This window comes from Diabrotica virgifera, chromosome 2 (assembly GCF_917563875.1).
Source record: "Diabrotica virgifera virgifera chromosome 2, PGI_DIABVI_V3a".
Classification (NCBI taxonomy): Eukaryota; Metazoa; Arthropoda; class Insecta; order Coleoptera; family Chrysomelidae; genus Diabrotica; species Diabrotica virgifera.
The window spans coordinates 79,449,391-79,471,081 of NC_065444.1; the positions used below are offsets into that span (position 1 = coordinate 79,449,391).

Consider the following 21,691-nt stretch of genomic DNA (forward strand, 5'->3'; position numbering starts at 1 on the left):
TAGGGATGTGTTGAATTGATGTAACCCGCACTGGCATACATCAGGGGTGCTAATAAAAGAACATAACAATTTATACCTCGTCCAATTTACTTACCGTTGCACGTCATCCGCGCTATAGCCTGTGACACGATACCAACACGAAATATTTAGGCGGTGGGTGTGTTCTTTTTTAGAATCAAAATGGTTCTAAAGGGGAACACACCTACCGCCTAGATATTTCGTGTTGGTTTCGTGTCACAGGCTATGGCGCGGATGACGTGCAACGGTAAGTAAATAGGGCTTTTCATCGATTGTCATTTGTTTCGAGCTTCTGTCATGTGTCACATAATATTAATATAGCTACGTCATACGTCCTTGGTTTGTATCATTGGTATATACCAATAACATATGACGTAGATATATTAATATTATGTGACACATGACAGAAGTTCGAAACAAATGACTGTGAATGAAAAGCCCTATTGGACGAGGATAGCTGAGTATGTTCCATGCTCCGCTCATTCATTGAATCTAGCAGGCACACATGCGGCTGATTATTATTTGGCAGTAACAAAACTATTCATGTTTATTCAAGAATTTTACGTTTTCATGAGTGCATCTACTTCAAGATGGGCCGTGTTGGAAAACATTGTCAAAAATAATAATAACGAAAAGAAACTCCTTTCAAAAAGAGTAAACTTTACAAGATTGGCTGCCAAATGGCATTATACTAAAAGCTATTATACTTAACTACTGGAGCTACTACGATGTAATAAAAAAATATCAGCCGATACAGGGAAAATAAATGTGAGCCGAGCTGAAGCTAATGGAATCAGTAAAAAAATTTTCAAATTTGAGAATGATATTCCGCTAAACATGTGGTACGATATTTTGCAACGTTTTGACAAGAGTAGCAAAATATTGCAAAAGACTTCTATAGACTTGAATGTGACTTGCGACATAATATACATATCTCTAAAGGAGTACGTATACAGTCTGAGAGACAACTATGATTCCTATGAAAAAAGAGGAAAAGAGTTGTCTAAAAATGAAACCTATATAGTCAAAGTTTTCAACCTAATAGAAACATTAAAAATATTGAAAAGTATTCCTAAAAGATATTTAATTGATAACTTATTGGACCATTTTCATGGTAGCACCTCCATGGCTTCTAAAAATTGCAAGCCAGATGGATGCTGAAGCGAAGAAGACAAGAGGGAATTCAAAAACTTACAATTCACGACCCCGTCTATTCAGCTGGTAAATTCCAACGGAAAATGACTCAAAGGAGTAAAACTAATATAAAATTAAATAAAAATGTATTCCATTTTTATTCGGTTGCAATGCGAAAGCACAACTATATTATTTTTCACTTAGAACAGAGAGTGCAAACCAGCTCTCTAACTCGACGATTTTCGACTCTAGACACCTCCTTCATAAACGTCGCTAGACACCTACTCCATGAACGTCAGTTGCAATGCGGGGATAAGCTCTCGGAGATTGGTCACTTGGGGCAGAGAGCAGCACACCTACGCCTCTCTGATGATGACTCCAACTAGAGTCGAAAATCGTCGATTTAGAGTGCTGGTTTGCGCTCTCTGTTCTAAGTGAAAAATAAGACAGTTTTGCCTTCGCATTTCAACTGAATAAAAATTGTATACATTTTTATTTCATGAAACCTATATTCTTGAAACAAAAAGACGTCCGAAAAGAAAAGCTCTCCCTGGCGAAGACAAAGAAGATGAATCCACTAAACTCTACTTTATTGGCAAAGAAGACTTTGTTAACGTTATGTAATAATAGGAAGTGTGCTTTATGCTTTAATTACATAATCGGTAAGTTATCGGGGCCCTCTCGGGGTAATTTGGCCTAGGGCCGCAAGTACCCTAAATCCAGCACTGGGTACAAGTGATAGAGTAGACTAGAATAGAATGGAAATCTTTATTCACAAGAGTCGGTTGACAAACAAATAAATTATTTAAATGACTCCAATTAAAGTGAGTGTCTTCATGCAATAGTAATGAAAACTTACGTTTTCACATTAGAAACATTAAAAAATGAAAAATAGAATACATATATAAAATTTTATGTTGAAATAACAGAATAATTTTAGTTAGGTATACGAGTATGTACATACAAAGGATACAAATTTAAGTCATATAGGTCTGGATCCCGCGTATGAAAAAAAAGTTGATTAATAGCAAGCTGAAAATTTGTTAATAGCTTAAGGGTGTCTAGTCCAATAAACTTTGATATATGGGAACACTGAAACAGGGGTAGTTTTAATTGTGGAACAGGTTAAAAATTTGGAACGGTCACAGCACGTAAACGGCACATTTATTTTGTCCGACAGAACAGACTTAAACTCTCCGAACAGAGATTAAACTCTCATGAAAAAATCAGACTGCTATTTTTCGTCTGTCATAATTCCTGTCATTTGACATATTCTACATGTTCCACTCATTAAAACGCCCATTTGGTGATAAATAGCAGTCTGATTTTTGCATGAGAGTTTAATCTCTGTTCGAAGAGTTTAAGTCTGTTCTGTCGGACAAAATAAATGTGCCGTTTTCGTGCTGTGACCGTTCCAAATTTTTAACCTGTTCCACAATTAAAACTGCCCCTGTTCCAGTGTTCACACATATCAAAGTTTATTCGACTAGACACCCTTAAGCTATTAACAAATTTTCAGCTTGCTATTAATCAACTTTTTTTTCATACGCGGGATCCAGACCTATAATAGTATAAAATAATATTCTATAATAGTATAAAAATAAAATATTTAAACAATTAAAATTAATAAACATTTTCAATTTCATTGCGACCCGAAAATGCAGCAGCATTATAATATTCTAGTTCAATCAGAGTAGTCCTGTCGCCAGGGGGGGTACAACCGCCTTCTTAATTCAGATGGACTTACCCAAGTTTTTTTTATGTATTTTGGCCCGTAGAACACGATTTTTTTGGGTAACAGTTGATCCGGATGTCGATAAGATTGTTATAAACAAAGAAGTTGAGGAATTCCATAACAGCGTTTTCTCGCAAAACAAAACATTTTTTTGTATTTTTTGGGTCATTCTAACCCAAAAATGTTCCTACAAGTTTTTTCGTAGGATGCATAGTTTTCGAGATAAACGCGGTTGAACTTTCAAAAAATCGAAAAATTGCAATTTTTGAACCCGAATAACTTTTGATTAAAAAATAAAATAGCAATTCTGCTTACCGCCTTTAAAAGTTCGAGTCAAATTATATCTGTTTTGAATATTTGCATTGCTAAAAATTTATTTTTTGATTGTTAAAAAAAGCTATAAACACATAGTGTTTCTCGTGCCTAATACATGCGTTTTAATACATTTTACGTAGAAATAGCCCCGCTTGCACTTTTACCTCTTCTACCTACTCGTTCGATTTTAAATGAGAAATCATTAAAAACATCACTCAAGCACTAGGTGTTTATAGCTTTTTTTTAACAATAAAATAATAAATTTTTAGCAATACAAATAATTATAACCGATATAATTTGACTTGAACTTTCAAATGTGGTAAGCAGAATTGCTATTTTATTTTTTAATCAAAAGTTATTCGGGTTCAAAAATTGCAATTTTTCGATTTTTTGAAAGTTTAACCGCGTTTATCTCGAAAACTATGCATCCTACGAAAAAATTTGTAGGAACATTTTTTGGTTAGAATGGCCCAAAAAATACAAAAAAATGTTTTGTTTTGCGAGAAATCGCTGTTATGTGATTCCTCAACTTCTTGGTTTATAACAATCTTATCGACATCCGGATCAACTGTTACCCAAAAAATTCGTGTTCTACAGGTCAAAATACATAACAAAAACTTGAGTAAGTCCATCTGAATACAGGAGGCCGTTGTACCCCCCCTGGCGACAGGACTAGAGAGTGCCGGAAGAGTCTATACCGGTTGCGAATTTACAAAAGGTTTACTAATCCAGTCATGGGGGCGACTGAATTCGAGTAGATTTTGTATGCAGAATATTAGTTACATGTTCTATACTATTACGGTCCACAAATTAACTGTATTGGTGTAGGATTTGGAAGCAAAATTCTTGATTATTATTGAGTAAATATCTATACTGTTTCAGTCATGTAAGTAAAAGTAATCAAGTATTTACTTAAGTGGATCTATTATTATATCATAAAATTTAGATATGTATTAAGGTGACCAACTATTTTTTGTTCAAAAAGAGTACACTTTGCAAGTAAAGTGGACTCTCTCTATAACGAACACGGATATTACGAGGTTTCGCTTATAACGAGGTACATTAGGTGTCCCATGAAATTCCTATTGAACTATAACCCTCTATAACGAGGAATATTTGGTTATAACGAGGAAAAATGAAACCGAAGAATATGTTTTTTACCTGTTTTTAGGGCAGTAATGGCTATAAATAAACACGTCAACTGGCTGTGTTATTATCGAGGCAAGTGCTGTAATATGCTTCGCCGCCTGCAATAAACTTCTTCCTGTGTATCGATCGATATTGATTATTGTAGGAAATTTACAATTTACGATGGCGAGGTCTCATTGTTTATCATCGACCCCTAATAAACTACGTAAGAGATATCAAAACATATCAATATTACTGTTGTCTGATATAACGAGATCCTCTTATAACGAGGTAATTAGGCCGCCATTTCATTTCTCGTTATAGAGGGAGTCTACTGTATTTCATAGGCGAAACAAAAAAAAGAAGAAAAAAGGATAAAAACTTTATTTTCTTTTAAACACATATTTTTCTTTGGAGTGCATTTTTTTGCTAAATGAGGATGTTCCTATAATAACGTAGCCACATCCGAACAACTTTTATTTTGCATATTAAATTTGACTGTTAAGACGGCAGATAATGTTTTTACAGAAAGTTGCGACTTCTCACTGCTCCAAATCATTCCCTAGTGAAAATACCCTTTCAACAGCAGCATTAATTAGGGTCTGGACAAATTTCTATTAAAACTTTTCAATTTTCATGTGGGATATGTTCTACTCTAAAATGCCGAAAGATTTCTGCCCATCTTTTTTCAATGATTAATTATTTATATGGGAAATAAGCCACAATTAAAATGAAAAAAATAATTTTATTAACGTTTCGACGCCCAAATCGGGTGCCGTTGTCAAAATACAAAATATTACTAAAATAAACTAAAGTGTTGTTGCTAAGCAAAAAAATTCTTCTAATAATTTATTTAATCTCACTCATTTATATTGGCAATTCAGACATATGTTATACATTTTAAAGTAGAAGACTTTAAAATGATATTGCCAATATTTATGAGTTGCGTTCCTGGGACGACTTACTGAAAGATAGTTCATTCGATTACATGAAATTAACCCCAACTCAAGAATATCCGTCATAAAAAATTATAGCATGTGATATGTCTTTAAAAAGACAACCAAATGCAACGACAGTAAAATTCTCGCGTTAGAGACCTCATAGTAAATCACAAGGGAAAACCAGGAAAAACCCTGTGATACTATCCCGACATCGTAAGTATTTGGTCTTACATTAATTTACTCTCAAAAAATAATACCAAATTCTGACTTGTAACATGTTTAAATTATAAATAATATTAATAATATTAGATATATAAGTAATACTAAAATATAAAATATGTACTAGCTCGATATTATTGACTTACTAATCTTGGTATTTTCTTTCTATTGACTTCCTCTTTCAGTATGGGTAACCACATCCTACTGCATTCTACCGAGGAATTTGCGACACAATTGGTTTCATTTAGCATAATTAGAGCCGCTTCTTTGATTTTTCTCTTTTTACTATCTGATTCTTTCAGGACTATACTTGAATCTCTCCACTGAACTCTATGTTCATTATCCCATGCGTGTTGACATATTTGAGATCTCTCAAATTCTCTATTTTTAATATAAGATTGATGTTCACTTATTCTAATGTCTAATGGTCTTGATGTCTCACCTAAATAAAATTGTTCGCATTCACAAGGTATTTTATAAATGCAATTCTTTGTTCTTTCTTGATCATTGTTAGGTTTAGTTTTAGATAGAATAGATCTCAATGTGTTTGTTGTTTTGAATGTTGTTGAAATGTTGAATTTATTTCCTGAAAGAATCAGATAGTAAAAAGAGAAAAATCAAAGAAGCGGCTCTAATTATGCTAAATGAAACCAATTGTGTCGCAAATTCCTCGGTAGAATGCAGTAGGATGTGGTTACCCATACTGAAAGAGGAAGTCAATAGAAAGAAAATACCAAGATTAGTAAGTCAATAATATCGAGCTAGTACATATTTTATATTTTAGTATTACTTATATATCTAATATTATTAATATTATTTATAATTTAAACATGTTACAAGTCAGAATTTGGTATTATTTTTTGAGAGTAAATTAATGTAAGACCAAATACTTACGATGTCGGGATAGTATCACAGGGTTTTTCCTGGTTTTCCCTTGTGATTTACTATGAGGTCTCTAACGCGAGAATTTTACTGTCGTTGCATTTGGTTGTCTTTTTAAAGACATATCACATGCTATAATTTTTTATGACGGATATTCTTGAGTTGGGGTTAATTTCATGTAATCGAATGAACTATCTTTCAGTAAGTCGTCCCAGGAACGCAACTCATAAATATTGGCAATATCATTTTAAAGTCTTCTACTTTAAAATGTATAACATATGTCTGAATTGCCAATATAAATGAGTGAGATTAAATAAATTATTAGAAGAATTTTTTTGCTTAGCAACAACACTTTAGTTTATTTTAGTAATATTTTGTATTTTGACAACGGCACCCGATTTGGGCGTCGAAACGTTAATAAAATTATTTTTTTCATTTTAATTGTGGCTTATTTCCCATATAAATAATTAATCATAAAAATGCCACAAGGAAATAGCTTCAGAACAACATCTTTTTTCAAGTTCTATTTTCTCATTGTTCCATTTCTTCAATTTTTCTTCATTTAAATATAAATTTACTCTTCGAATTTCTTCAAAGAGAAAATGGTCATTAATAACAATATCTTTTATTTCCTTCATTACAAATTCGAGTGCTGAAGAAAATTTTTTCCATTCAATTTTACTGTTTAGAAGGGTCCATTTTAAACAATTTAATGCTCTAAAGTTCACTATCCATTCTATCCGTTCACAATGAGTATAAAATTATACAAATGAGTACTTTCAGAGTACAGGATTTGAAAAGAGTACGGTTTGCGAAAAAAGAGTACAAAACTCAGTAAATGAGTACAGTTGGTCACCTTATATGTATATGTTACAGTTCAAGTTGATTATCCAGTTGGAGTTGACTCCAACTAGTTGGAGTCGACTCTAACGGCTGGTTTCAGTAAAAGTTGATTATAAATATAAAATGAAGATTTATATTCAACATTTACTAGTAAAAGTAGACTCCAACTAGGAAAAGTATACTCTTCCCAATGCCATTTAGTAAAAGTTGATTCTGATTCACACAAACAGCCGATTCTAGAAATTAAATGTTACTGAATATGTTCAAATTAGTCTAGGCTGTATCGTCGCCCCCGATAGGTAAATTACTGCGATTCGAATTTTTTGCACAAACTTACTCAAAAAGAGGTCCTTATAACAAATCTACTGGGTGCCAGGCAGTACCTTGATCGATAAATTGTTTAAACAATTTTTTTAGATAAATTCACAAAAATAATTTTTTCACTTCGAACAATTTTTTTTTAGATCATTTGGGTTAGTCTGAGCAAAAAAAGGTATTTTGTGATTTTTCTCTAAAATTGATTGTTGTCGAGTTATACGCGATTTAAAATTTGAAAAATGCGAAAATAGCCATTTTCAAGGCTTAATAACTCGGTTAAAATCCATTATTATGAAAGTCAGAAAGTGACCAAATCAGAGTTTATAGCCTCCTCTACAAGATCCAGCAGAAATTTTTGTCACTACAGTAGTCTCTCTTTATAGCGATTCCCTATATAACGATAATTCCTCTATAACGATCAAAATACTAAACATTGTTTGGTTCGTCATAAGGACAATGTATTAATTCTTTCTCTATACCGATATCGTTCTCTCTTTATAACGATAACTTTTCAATATTCGATGACCTCACTTTTCAAGAAACAACTGATAACCATTTGCGTTTGGCAATAACTAAGATAACTAAACCGTGAGAATTTTACCAATTAAAGATAACAGTTAATTGAAACACAGGGAATAACTGAAAAAGCTCTTGCGTAGGTGTAACTTGATAAAAAGTGATTAGTGAGTGATTCATTTTTTGGCTCTAATTTAGCAAAAATTTGGTGGTTCAAATTTCAATCCGATATGCAGAAAGTTGAGTACACGCTTTTATCGTTCGGGCGGTGTGCCTTAACTGTTTTCACACAGATGTTGTCCTCTATTGACTATTGACGACTTCTAAGTTTCAATTTCGGTTGTATCTCGGCCTGTGAACAGTCAAGATGTTTTCGAAAAAGCGTAGAGTACTCTCGGTTAAAGAAAAGTTATCGATATCTCGGGCAATAGAGAAAATTAACACAAGTTATTTAGTACAGTACGATTACTATTACAATAACGATTTTTTTCTCTTTCTCTCTATATAACGATCTCTCCTTATAACGATGAAAATTCCCGGTCCCTTGCATATCGTTATAGAGAGAGAGGACTGTATTTTATTACTAAGCTTTATCTTTAATTATTAACAATGAGCGCTAAGTGCGTATTAGGCGGCCGTCAATGGTGAGAGATAAAGAGATGCACCATTCCGCCCGTCCAATGGGGAATCTCACTCGCACTCACATTGACGGCCGCCTCAATACCCGCTTAGCGCTCATTGTTGATAATTAAAAATAATATCTTATTAATGAAATAATGACAAAAATTTCTTCAGGATCTTATAGAGGTAGCTTTAATTTTTAATTTTTTTAGTTTCTGACTTTCATAATATATAATATCGTATGGCATTTTTGCCTTTCGGAGAGTTCCGGCGCCAATTACATCTTTAACCCTGTTTCAAGTAACTAGTGTCGATGTACACTAGCCCAGGGGGACCGACGGCTTAACGTGCTCTCCGAGGCACGGTGAGACGGCTCGTGTCATTATTGGAAATAAAATGGTTTGTCTTTGGCAGGACGGCAAATAATGATATGTACCACCAGTGGTACATGTACCACAGATTGAGAACCGCTGCTTTACATAATATGAGATAGAGTAGATAAAAATTATGTTTGTGAATTTGGTTAACAAAAATTGGTTAAACAATTTTTCGACTGCGGTACCGCGTGACACCCTGTGTATTTGTTATAAGGATTGTTATACGGATGTATTTTTTTGAGTAAGTTTGTGCAAAATATCGAATCAAAATAATATACCTAACGGGGGCGACGTTACAGGCTATACTAATAAGTAGTTGAAACGGTCAAAACAAAGAAACGCACACTCATCAAAAATGCACTTTTAATCAACATTTACTGAATCGATCCAGGAAGAGTCAACTCCAACTAGTAAAAGTTGATTTAAATTTTTAAAATCAACTTTTACTGCTCGTTTCAGTTGGAGTTGACTCCAACTAGTTGGAGTCAACTCTAACTGAGAATCAACTTGAACTGTAACATATACATACATATTTTGAAAATTAAAATGAAGAATATATATTTGGATATGATTAAAAATTAAAAACAAATGAATAACTACTAATGTACGAGTATATACAGTATGTCCCTGTAACTTGAAACCAAAGGGAAAATTTTTTTATTATTGATTTTTTACGAAAAAAAGTTATTCTTCATAAAAAGTTCTGCGTGGTCTAAAACCTAAGATGCAATTATCTGATATCAAGTTTTATCAATAGGATACGAGGAATGTCAAAAAATATGAATTTATCTTTACTCTTCATATTTTTATAAAATATGAAGAGTAAAGTACCTTTAATATTTAATATTTCACAAGATTGAAAATTGTTATTACGAAAATTTGTTTGGACTTAAAAATAATGTTCTAATATGCAATTACATTCTTCTAATTGAAAGAAAAATTGAAATTTTTTCTCAAATTACAGATACTTAACATCATTTTTATTTATAATAACTCCGATATTTTTAGTTTTACGAAAAAACGGTTATTCTTTAAAAAAAGTTTTGTATGGTCTGGAAACTAAGATACAACCATAATTTATCAAATTGTATCAATTTTATACGAGGTTTGTCAAAAAATATGAATATCGTTCAAGAGTAAAATACCTTTATAGTTCACAATATTTCAATTTAAAAGATGTAATTGTATACTTATACATGTTTTTTAATTCTGAACAACTTTTTATAATAAAATTTTTCAATATTGTGCAAAATAAAGGTACTTTACTCTTGAGCGAAATTCATTTTTTGACATACCCCGTATAAAATTGATAAAATGTAAAATATTATGATTGACGCTTATTTTGTAGAACGTGCAAAACTTTTTATAAAGAATAACTTTTTTGGTAAAATTAATAATTTCGGAGTTATCATACTTAAATAAAAATGATGTCTTGTATCTTCAAAAATTTTTTTTTTCAATTAGAAGTATGTTATTGCGCATTAGAACATAATTTTTAATTCCAAACAACTTTCGATAATAACAATTTTTAATATTGTGGATTATAAAGGTGCTTTACTCTTGAGAGAAAATTATATTTTTTGACATACCTCGTATACTATTAATAAAATTTGATATCTGTTGATTGTATCTTAGTCTTTATATAAACGTATAAATCTTTATGTATACGTCCATGACTGAAACAGTATAGACATTTACTCAATAATAATCATAAATGTCGCTTACAAATCCTACACCAATACAGTTAATTTGTGGACCGTAATAGTATAGAATAGAATATGCAATAGGGCTTTTCATCGATTGTCATTTGTTTCGAGCTTCTGTCATGTGTCACATAATATTAATATATCTACATCATACGTCTTTGGTTTGTATCATCGGTATATACCCATAACGTACCGTACGACGTAGATATATTAATATTATGTGACACATGACAGCAGCTCGAAACAAATGACTGTGAATGAAAAGCTCTATAGCAAGTCAGTAAGTAGCTACTCCTCCGATCACGGGTTAAAATTTGACGTTATCAAAAAATAAAATGTCAAAGTAAGTTTTGCTTTAAAATTTTGGTGCAGAATTAGAGCTACATGTCAGAAATTGTACCTACTTAAAATGTGAAAACATCCCCAATCGTCTTTTTTTGTACCTATCTCTTTTCAATGTACTGAGGCTAGATCGTTCTTAAAATTAACATGTGTGTTTACTTAATAACAGGCGGTAGCTGGTTTGTCATTAGTTTCATGCGTAGAAGTGACTGATGCTAGATAAAAAGTATGTGTTTTATCTCGTCGGGTATTAATGACGCACGGGTGAAGACTCGTGGACTCAAGTGTACGACCTGAAACATCCACGTTAGTAGTTAAGGATTAAAATTAATAAAGTTAAACTCCAAAAATTGATAAAGTTATTCTCCAACACAATGTCCAAGGTGCCTACTTTTCAAAATGAAGCCATTGGATTTTTCGTAATACCTTCACACTCTCGTTCATTATCTCGTTTAAAGGAACTGTACTTCTAAAATTATTTACATCCATTCTCATTCTGTTCTGACCCAGAACCTTTTACTAAATTAGTTAAAACATTCATTCAATCACTAGAGACAAAAACAAAGCATGTTTTTCTTTTTAAATTTTCGATAACTCCAAAAGTTTTGGTCATATTGCCAAGAAAAAATGGTCAGATTCTAGAAATTTGTGGTATGTAAGTATAGTTTTAATTTGTGTATTTAATAAAACATAGTTCCAAAATTTAATGATATGCATGTTTTTGCTTTGCTTGTTTTGGTTTCTATGGAAACTGAGATTACGAGAAACACTACTCCAATTCACAAATGCAAAAAAACAAGTTTGAAGATAACTCTGGGGATAGCACCTGCTTAGTCGCGTAAAGGTAACGTATCCATACAGGGGTGCTCCGTGCTCGGTGTAGCAGCTCCACATAGTGGATACGCTGGTGCTTGCCGCTCACCCTCTTCGATTCAACCGGTTTCCGGTTTATATGTAGGGGAGCGCATGCCATATTCATTTGAACAGCTACAACGACCACGGAGCACCCACGTATGGATACGTACCTTAAGGTACGTATGCTACGCGCCGTGTTTTCTCCGCGCGTTTGTGGCGCCGACATAAGTTGGATCGTGATGCGCCGTGTACGCGCCATTTGTGCGCCACTTGAATACACGTACTAATCTAACGAACGCGCCACGAACGCGCAGCATACCTTTAAACTTACACTTTTTGTTCTCTAGACCACTATTTGTTTTTTTCTTTGCTTGCAAATGTTTCCGCTGTTAGGAATCTTTTTCCTTTTTCTAGATTTTCTAGTTCCTTCCGAAACGGATCACTGGTCTGACATCTCGGCAGTATTATGATCAGTAACTGTTTGAAGTTGTGTAATCCTCATCAGAGCTGCGTGGCAGACAATTTCTGTCACATTCTGAATAATCGTGGTCTTCATCACTTATAATAGGGAGTTTTTGTGCACACAAATACGTAAACGTAACGCATCTTTTTGACATATACGCTTGCGCATTAATGGTTGAACTCCCGTATCGCGATACGTATTACCTAAGGTTACGGGCTGGTACGTTAGGTTCATACGCATCCCTATCGAGCCGAAAGTCACCGAATGCACACGAGGATCTTGCCCGATTAGCTACCAAATGAACATTTCATCAGAGTACTATCCGTTTATAAACATTTTAAGGTTATATTGGTTATTGGTTTAGTCTATTTGAGTAAAATTATTCTGTTTGTAATTGGAAATTGGAACTTCATAATAGATTTAAAATTTTATTGTTTTTAAGTTGTCTATTAATAAAGCAAAACAAACAAATCTTGTATTAATTTAAGAAATACAGTGATCACCACAATTAATAACTAGATAAACAAATGACCTAGTTTCAGTAAAATTTTCAAATAAATATTACCACACTATTTACATTATACCTACTGGAATTCTGATGTAGGTATACAATAATTTACAACTAAAAAGTAGGTATAAACAAAAATAAAAAAATTTTAACCTAAGGAAAAATAATATTTTTATATTTAAACGATTTTATTTTATATTTAAAGTAACGAATGAGAGAAATGAAAGAATTGACCAGGGACTGGAAGAAGTGGAAAAAAGGTTTAAAGAAATAAGAAAACATAACACCGAGGGCTCCTATGGGGTATAAGGTGTCACCAGCTGAAACAAGAAGCGCATTGTTCCCTATAGTCTAATTGATAACATTATGTTTATTCTTCGATAGTGAGCCTCATTTTCTATCTCCTTTGTTAAAAATAAATCATTTGGGACTTCGGAGTTCAACAGAGAATCCAACATCCGTTGGATCATTCTGTATCCGAACTCTTGTTTTTTTATTTAATTTTTCACTCTGCTGGCTTTAACCCATAGGGTTTGCACAACTGCATTTTATGTTTGGCTGTTTGGCAAACAACTTTGGCGGTTATACACTCTTTTTAACAAAGTTCTTAAATAACCTTTTTTTGAAAAAGATTTCCGGAGTAAAAATCAAAACGTCAATTTTTTAGTTACAAAATGTAATTTTCCTTACAATCAATTGTGGCTTAATACCATATAACCACAATATTTAAATGTAGTTACATAATATTAAATATCAAATAACCTCGTAGTAATTCCTCTCTCGTTTGTTTGTAAACAAACTTGTTTGACCCCATTAGAAAATACTACCTGTATAATAGTAAATAATTAAGAATACTTTCATTCGTAACTGTCATCCCTATTGTTGGTTTACCCCTGATGCCACGTTTCTCGGAATTAGGAATCCGTTGAGGGTTTCTTCAGAGAACAACGACCACAGGGTTGTGTGTGGTCGTTGTTCTCTGGTTTCTTTGTCAACATCTACGCTCATTATGCATGTAGCATAATAATATTTAGAACAGGGCATTTAGGAAAAAATAAATCTTGTATTTTTAAATGCAGCACTTATTGACTTGCACCTTTTTGCATTGTGTTCGGGATGACGTCAGGAAAAAGTCTACAATAGAAAAATTGGTGGAAATGCTTAATTGCATTTACAGTGCATAAAATGTGTCCAAAAAGTGCTTACACATGTCGAAATAAGTGTATTAAGGGCCAGATTTGGGGGTCGCTGAAAATGAATACGCCATCAGAACCGACCACCGCAGCACCTGGTGACCAGGTCTACTGCTGTCATCTGGAGTTCCGAGAGTTTTCGGCATTAAATTGATGCAAACAGATAACTCAGGGATCCACGAAAAACCCTCTAAATTCCAGAGGCTGATGTAGGTGTGTTCTAAAGGCTATTCGTGTTTGTCAAAAAAACCCCGTGTAATCTGTTTGCATCAATTAAGTGTCGAAAACCCTCGAAACTCCAGAAGATGACGTGACCCCAGGCACAAGGAACTCCTGATGTCAGTTCTGATGGCGTATTCGTGTTCAGCAACTCCAAAAATGCCCCGAGTAATCGGTTTGTATCAACTTAAAACGAAAACTCTCGAAACTCCAGAAGATGACGTGCCTTAGCAGCGACACTGGGAACCAGGTGCTCCGAGGGTTGGTTTTAATGGTGTATTCGTGTTTGCCGACTTAAAAAGTCCCCAAGTAATCTGTTTGCATCAATTGAGAGCCGATATCTCTCGAAACTCCAGATGACGTGCCTTAGCAGTGAACCTGGGCACCAAGTGATCCGAGGGTCGGTTCTGATGGCGTATTTGTATTCAGCGACCCCAAAAATCCACGAATAACAAAATCTTGTCCTTAATACATTTATTTTGAAATGTTTATGCACTTTTGGATGCATTTTATGCACTTTAAAATGCAATTATGCATTTCCATCCATTTTTCTGTAGTAGACTTTTTTCCTGACATCATCCTGAACACAATGCAAAATGTTGCAAGGCTCTAGGTGCTGTATTTAAAAATCGATTTATTCCGGTGATTTTAGTTATAAATACGTCTATATGCTAATATAAACTCATTACTTCTTAATAGCTGCAAAAATGTCACAGTTTTTGGGTGTTTCTTGCAACGAAAGAATGCTCGCGTTACTTTCAAAAAATAATGTAATTCAAAGTCAATAATTATTAATGATAGGGTATTAGAGTGAAAAAACGAGATAATTTCTGTAGAAGATCAATAAAAATAACCCTACAATTACTTTGCCCTTTAAGAGCTTATCATTATTTGATAAGCTTAAAATATTCAAACAATAATTAATATTAAAATAAATATTTAACGGTGTATACTTTTGAAGTGGAAAATACCACAGGCCCGCACCCCTCGACACGTACGCACCAAAATTTAACCAATATTCGTTGGGGTTGGACTGCATCACTTACATGTCCGTACAGCGCCAAGGATTATAACCGAAGCGACTACAAGGACAAGCCCATTATAGATCCTAGCTTTTCTAAAATACATCAAAATTTTAATAATTTTTTTTAATATGGGTAGGTACATTAACTCCTTCAGTCATAATCTTCGCAGATCTTTATAATTATATGAAACTTAAACGTAAAAAGTCATGTTAATAGATTGAAATCTTTACAATTTATAAAAACAACTTATTATTTACATGAAATATTGATGAATACTGACAACTAACATGTATAAAAATCTTTTAAAATGAAATAGTTTAAAAAAATTAAAGCTTTTTAAAAAGCCACAATTTGAGCTATGGCAAGCTAAAAGTCACCTAGGGCTCGATAACACGGGAAGAGTCCCGTCCGAGCAAAATTCTTTTGATACCGTTTAATGTCGTTAATTTGTTGTTGCAAAGCCAAAGGACCAAAATGGCCGTTTTTTGCAATTGCATTATTTATTATAAAAATAATGTGGCTTTTTTAATTTAATACAACTTTCTATTTAAAAGTTTTTCTCTAAAATGAAAGAATCAATATTCTTTTAAACGTTGGTTGTCAGTATTAATCAATATATTTAATGTAAATAATAAGTTGTTTTTATAAATGGTAAAGATTCCAATCTATTAACATGACGTTTTACGAAGTTTCATATAATTATGTAAAGATCTACGCCGCGCCGGTTATGACTGAAGGAATTAATGTACCTACCTATATTATATAAAATTATTAAAATTTTGATGTATTTTAGGTGAAATTATAATGCTTTAAGCACATATCCATAAACTTATAATAATCCATTCGTACCGCGTATGCGTAGAAAGCTAGGATCTGCAATCGACTTGTGCTTTGCTTGTAGTAGGTTCGGTTATAATCCTTGGCGCTGTGCGGACATGTAAGTTTCGTTGGACTGCATCCCTTTACGGGATATATATATAGCGCCCTTTTAGGCGCTCTGACACACATCTGACGTGACGGTTGTCTAATCAACGACCCGGATGTAGAGTTAGATGGATAGGTTCGGGAATATTCTGGAAAATATCTTTTAGTGGGAATTTGTTCGATTTTGGGGAAGTGTGGAAACGTTTTCGTGTCGTGTGTGTGACTGTAACGAATGGTTTTCTCCTTGGAGGACTTGCAACGAGTGTTTTTGTGTAAGAAGTTCATAGTTTACAAATAAGGTAAAATTATGACAAGTAGTAGATAGAAAGTTTAAGTATGAACATTGTGTTGAAATTAAATAATTAATAATATAATTTTTGCAGATATTTTTAAATACTTTGCAATTTTAATTTTTGAATGGCCATCAATTACCATATTATACCTATGTGTTGGACATTACGTTATCACGTAATCGACGATTTTTTTAAAGACAAACTGAGGTTAAGGTATAACTCATTTAAAAGGTCTCCTAATCCGCTTTGCAAAATGTATTATTCGAATATCTATTTTTACAGAAACATACCAATTTTAAAAACAATCTTGAAACACGCCAGTTTTAATTTTTAAATGGCCATCATTTACTATATTGGACATTACGTCATCAGTATTTTTGTAATAAGGTAATCGACGATTTTTTTAAATACATATAACATAGCTGTTGATGATCATTCAAAAATTAAAATTGACGTGTTTTAATACAATTTGTCTACGACCCTTTAGTAATATGCTCATTATTCACTACTTTTGAATATATATAACACCCATTACGTTACTCGTGAGTAATAGTTCATTACCACGGGTCATTACTCACGGGCTGAAGTTAGGTTCAAGTGGTGCATGCCACTTTTAATATTAGTCATATTATAAACTTCAAATAAAATTACTTAAACTTGTTTATTGAATACAATGTAATTTATATCAATAATTAGCTTCGAAAAATGTTTAAAGGATTTTCAACTGTAACATATGGGTCAGTATATTTTTTACTTTTATATCTTGTTTACTATGAATTTTGACGTTTATCATTTTCAATGACAGTGCCATTAGCGTATTTGTGTTTATTGGAATTTTTAAATATTTTGTTTATTTTATAAAGTTATATGTGTTAAATATATTATAACATATTACAAATATATAGTTATATACAGTTAAATATACAGGGTATCGATAAAGTATGGAAACACGGTAATTTCTCGGAAACTGTTAGAACGATTTTTATAGATTTTGGTGGGTAAGGGTCTTCTACTGAGGCCGATATTATAGTGGTAATTACATTGTTGTCAAATCTTCCGTTTTTCTGGAAATCTTTCTTATTTTAAATGAAACACCCTGTATATTTTTTGCGTTTTGAAGTCCTTAAGAAATACTGATTATTTTTATGGTATATTCCCTATACTTAAATGCTATAATTTCGGAGTTATTGCTACATTTATTAAAAAAAAATTTTAAACAAACTATAAAAATCAATTTTTTCGGCCCGGATAGACATTATTTTAGCATCTTTGGATCATTGGAAACAAAAAAGGTCTTTTGTCATTTTCTTCTAAAGTTAATCGTTTCCGAGTTATAAACAATTTAAAACTGAAAAAATTCTAAAAATGACGATTTTCTAGGTTAAAAAACACAAGTAGAAAATATTATTTTTGAAACTATGAGGTACCTAAATTCAAGCTCAAAGCTTATTGTATCAGTTAGCGATAAGTGATTTAGTCTTCTTTCATTTTAAAAACATCGTTTTTTAGTTGTTAATGCGACCCGATCGCCTGTTCTCTCATATGCGCTTCATTAACAATTAAAAAAACAATGTTTTAGAATAAAACGTAAAACGTGCCAAAAATTCGTATAGGGAGCTGATAAAAGGTTTGAGCTTGAATATAGGTACTTCGTAATTTTAAAAATTATGTTTTTTACGTGTGTTTGTGAACCTTAAAAATCGTAATTTTTCGATTTTTTTTTCAGTTTTAATTTGTGTATAACTCGGAAACGATTAACTTTAGAGGAAAATAACAAAAGACCTTTTTTATTTCCAATGATCCAAAGAACCTAAAATAAAATCGGCTCGGGCCGAAAAAAATTGATTTTTATAATTTGTTTAAAATTTTTTTATAATAAATTTAGCAATAACTCCGAAATTATGGCATTTAATAGGTAAAGGGAATATAACATTAAAAATAGTTAGTATTTCTTAGGGACTTCAAAACGCAAAAAATATACAGGGTGTGTGTTCCATTTAAAATAAGAAAGTTCATTAGATTTCCAGAAAAACGGAAGATTTGATAACAATGTAATTACCACTATAATATCGGCCTCATTAGAAGACCCTTAACCACCAAAATCAATAAAAATCGTTCGAGCGGTTTCCGAGAAATTACCGTTTTTCCATACTTTATCGCTACCCTGTAAATGTACATTATAACTTTATAAAATAAGTCCACCGAAAATAGCCATTTCCTATTTATTAAATTGACAGTAGGTACAAATTTGTGCTTATAATTTTTTGGAAACGAATATAACTTGAATTGACTATTTCTTGTTGTATTTTTTACAATACATAAGACAGCATTTGCTAATAGTAGGCAACCACTTATTGGGCCGTGTACTATTGGCAAACAGAATTTATTTTTTTAAATTATTTTAATCAAGAGTAGTTGATAATTACCTATATTTTTCTATTAATTTAATTAAAAAAGGTCGTAGAAAAAGTATAGTATTCTACTCGCATGTAATAGCTATTACCCACTCTGATGAATTACAACACTCGCCTTCGGCTCCTGAGTAATAGCCATCATTACGTGCTCGTTGAATAATATATACTATTTTTTTAAAGCCTTCTGTTTCTGAAAAAAATACGTTTATTCCATGTTTTTGAATCTTACTTAACTAACATAATAACTAAGTACATAATTTTGGTTAACCCTTTTGAAATAAATATTTGAGTAATACATCGTTGGAAACAAGATTAGGAGACTGTTCAAATGGGTGTCCCGTGACCTCGGTTTGTCTTTAAAAGATGGTCGATTGCGTCATTACGCCAACAGTGATGACGTAATGCCCAATACATATTCGATGGCAATTGATGGCCATTGAAAAATTAAAATTGACGTGCTTAAAGATTTTTTAAAGTCATCTTTTTCTGAAATAATCAATTTATTCCACACTTTTACATCATACTGTATAAATGTATAATGTTCTTATATTACAGTTCTAAACACTAGATCTCCATTAGACATGTAATTAGTTGAAAATTGTATCAATTATTGATCTATATATTTGTACTCTGTAAAGTTTTTATCGCTTTACACACTTTACAGTATTCAACGTTTGGTGATTCTTATTTCTTATTGCGACTGCCATTCCAATGGTTATCTTCCAGCTTTCTGCCTCATATTACTTCGTCTTTATTTTTTCAAGAAAATTATGGACGCATGCATAATATTAAAAAAATGGTGGAGGTTTTTACAAAATCCTTTTTACTAAATATAAAAAATAAACTGAATTACAAAAAAATAGTATTGGTAACTAAAAAATGGTAAAATAATGTTGAAAGCACTTGAAAGTAGAATAACTGGCTGAACTAAAAGGCGGCACACATAGTGGAAGCGGGTTCCTGCTTACGGGCAAACCGCGCGGTTCTCGCGCGCGGGTATGGTAACACAGTGAAGACGGGTAAAAGCGAGAGAGATCGTTCAAATTTGGCAGTTGCGTCTACTACTTGTAGCAAAATGTCGTCTTCCGATGACGATATAATTGCTTTAGATTCTGTTTTGACTAAACTGAAAAGAAAGAGAGTTGGTGTATGAATACATCCTATTAATCGAGAAATATTAATTTGTGGAGAATATCATCATCTATTTCAAAAATTAAAAGATAATGAACGATTCTTCCAGTATATGAGAATGACTCAAGAGACTTTTAAATATATTTTGAAGAAAGTGGAGTATCGTTAAAACCAATATTAAACGCTCAACTTACAGTCAACCAACAGAATATCGAAAGAGTTGAGCAATATACATATCTGGGTACGAATTTAAATAGCCAATGGGACTACTCAATAGAAATTAAACAGCGAATAATAAAAGCGAAAGCAGCATACGTTAGAATGAGACCCATTTTCAACAGTCGAGACACATTATTAAAAACAAAATACCGTCTGTTGAAATGCTACATATTCACAGTTCTGCTCTACGGAATGGAAGCGTGGACACTAACTGTTGCATCTATGAATCGGCTCGAAGCTTTCGAAATGTGGTGTTATAGGCGCATCTTACGTATATCCTGGGTTGACCGAATTACTAATGTGGAAGTCCTGCGTAGAATGGGGAAAGAGTGTGAAATTCTCATAACATTAATTCTCATAATATCTAGGACATGTAATGAGAAATCAAGAACGTTACGGCCTTCTCCAACTGATTCTCCAAGAGAAGGTAAATGGTAAAAGATGACCGGGAAGAAGACGCATTTCCTGGCTTCAAATTTTACGAAAGTGGTATAACACCACTACCACTGAACTGTTCCGCGCTGCGGTAAACAAAGTCAAGATAGCCATGATGATCGCCAACATCCGGAACGGATAGGCACTTTAAGAAGAAGAAGGAGTATCATTTAATTAAAAACTGGTGTAATTTACATAAGCAGGCTATCCTTCCGGAAGAAAGGCTTGTTATAACATTGAGGTAAGTAGTTTTGTTGTAAATTTATTTTTCAAGTACTTATTTAGTTAATAGTATAAGAGCTGTGAGACATTTTTGAGTAGGTATTTTAGGCAACCTGAAAAATTTTCAGGTGATTCTTCTATGATAGTCTAATACAAAAATGCCGGTCTGGCTGGAGGGTAGCGGTTATTTTCCCCAAAAATCCCCCCAAAATTAAAAAAAGGGTAAACATTGTTATTACAAAAAATATCATTGATATGACTTGAAAGTAAATTTAAATATTCAAATATAAAGAAAATAAACAGGCCAGGCGATTTGAGGGCGATTTTAACTCTGCAAGATACTTGCATCGGCGCCCCAGGATTATTTTCAGGGGGTGCATCTGAACTTCAGAAGATTTTATTTGAATTTGTACATACTATTAACGAGTATAAAATATACAACTATACATGCATAGATATGTACATTCCTTCCGGACAGGGAGGTGCAATTGTTATTTTGACAGGGTATTTTTTAATTTTAAAAATAAATATTCTAAAAAAGACAGGTTTTTTTGGTAAAATTTTAAAATTGTCATTTGATCAAACAAATTATGCGTGCATATAAATGAAAAGCGCTATAGGTAAGCAGCAGTGTGAGAAAGAGCGTATACCGATAGCTGTTTGCGTCCTCTGTTGTAGCTGATCGAGTCCGTTCG

At 32.7% G+C, this 21,691-nt stretch overlaps 1 protein-coding gene across 1 annotated transcript in view; it reads left to right on the forward strand.

Moving 5' to 3' along the window:
• The window catches only part of LOC114331606 (MAP kinase-interacting serine/threonine-protein kinase 1), a 615,902-nt gene that overhangs the window by 522,165 nt on the left and 72,046 nt on the right, over positions 1 to 21,691 (forward strand). The gene's annotated exons all lie outside the window — the stretch shown is intronic.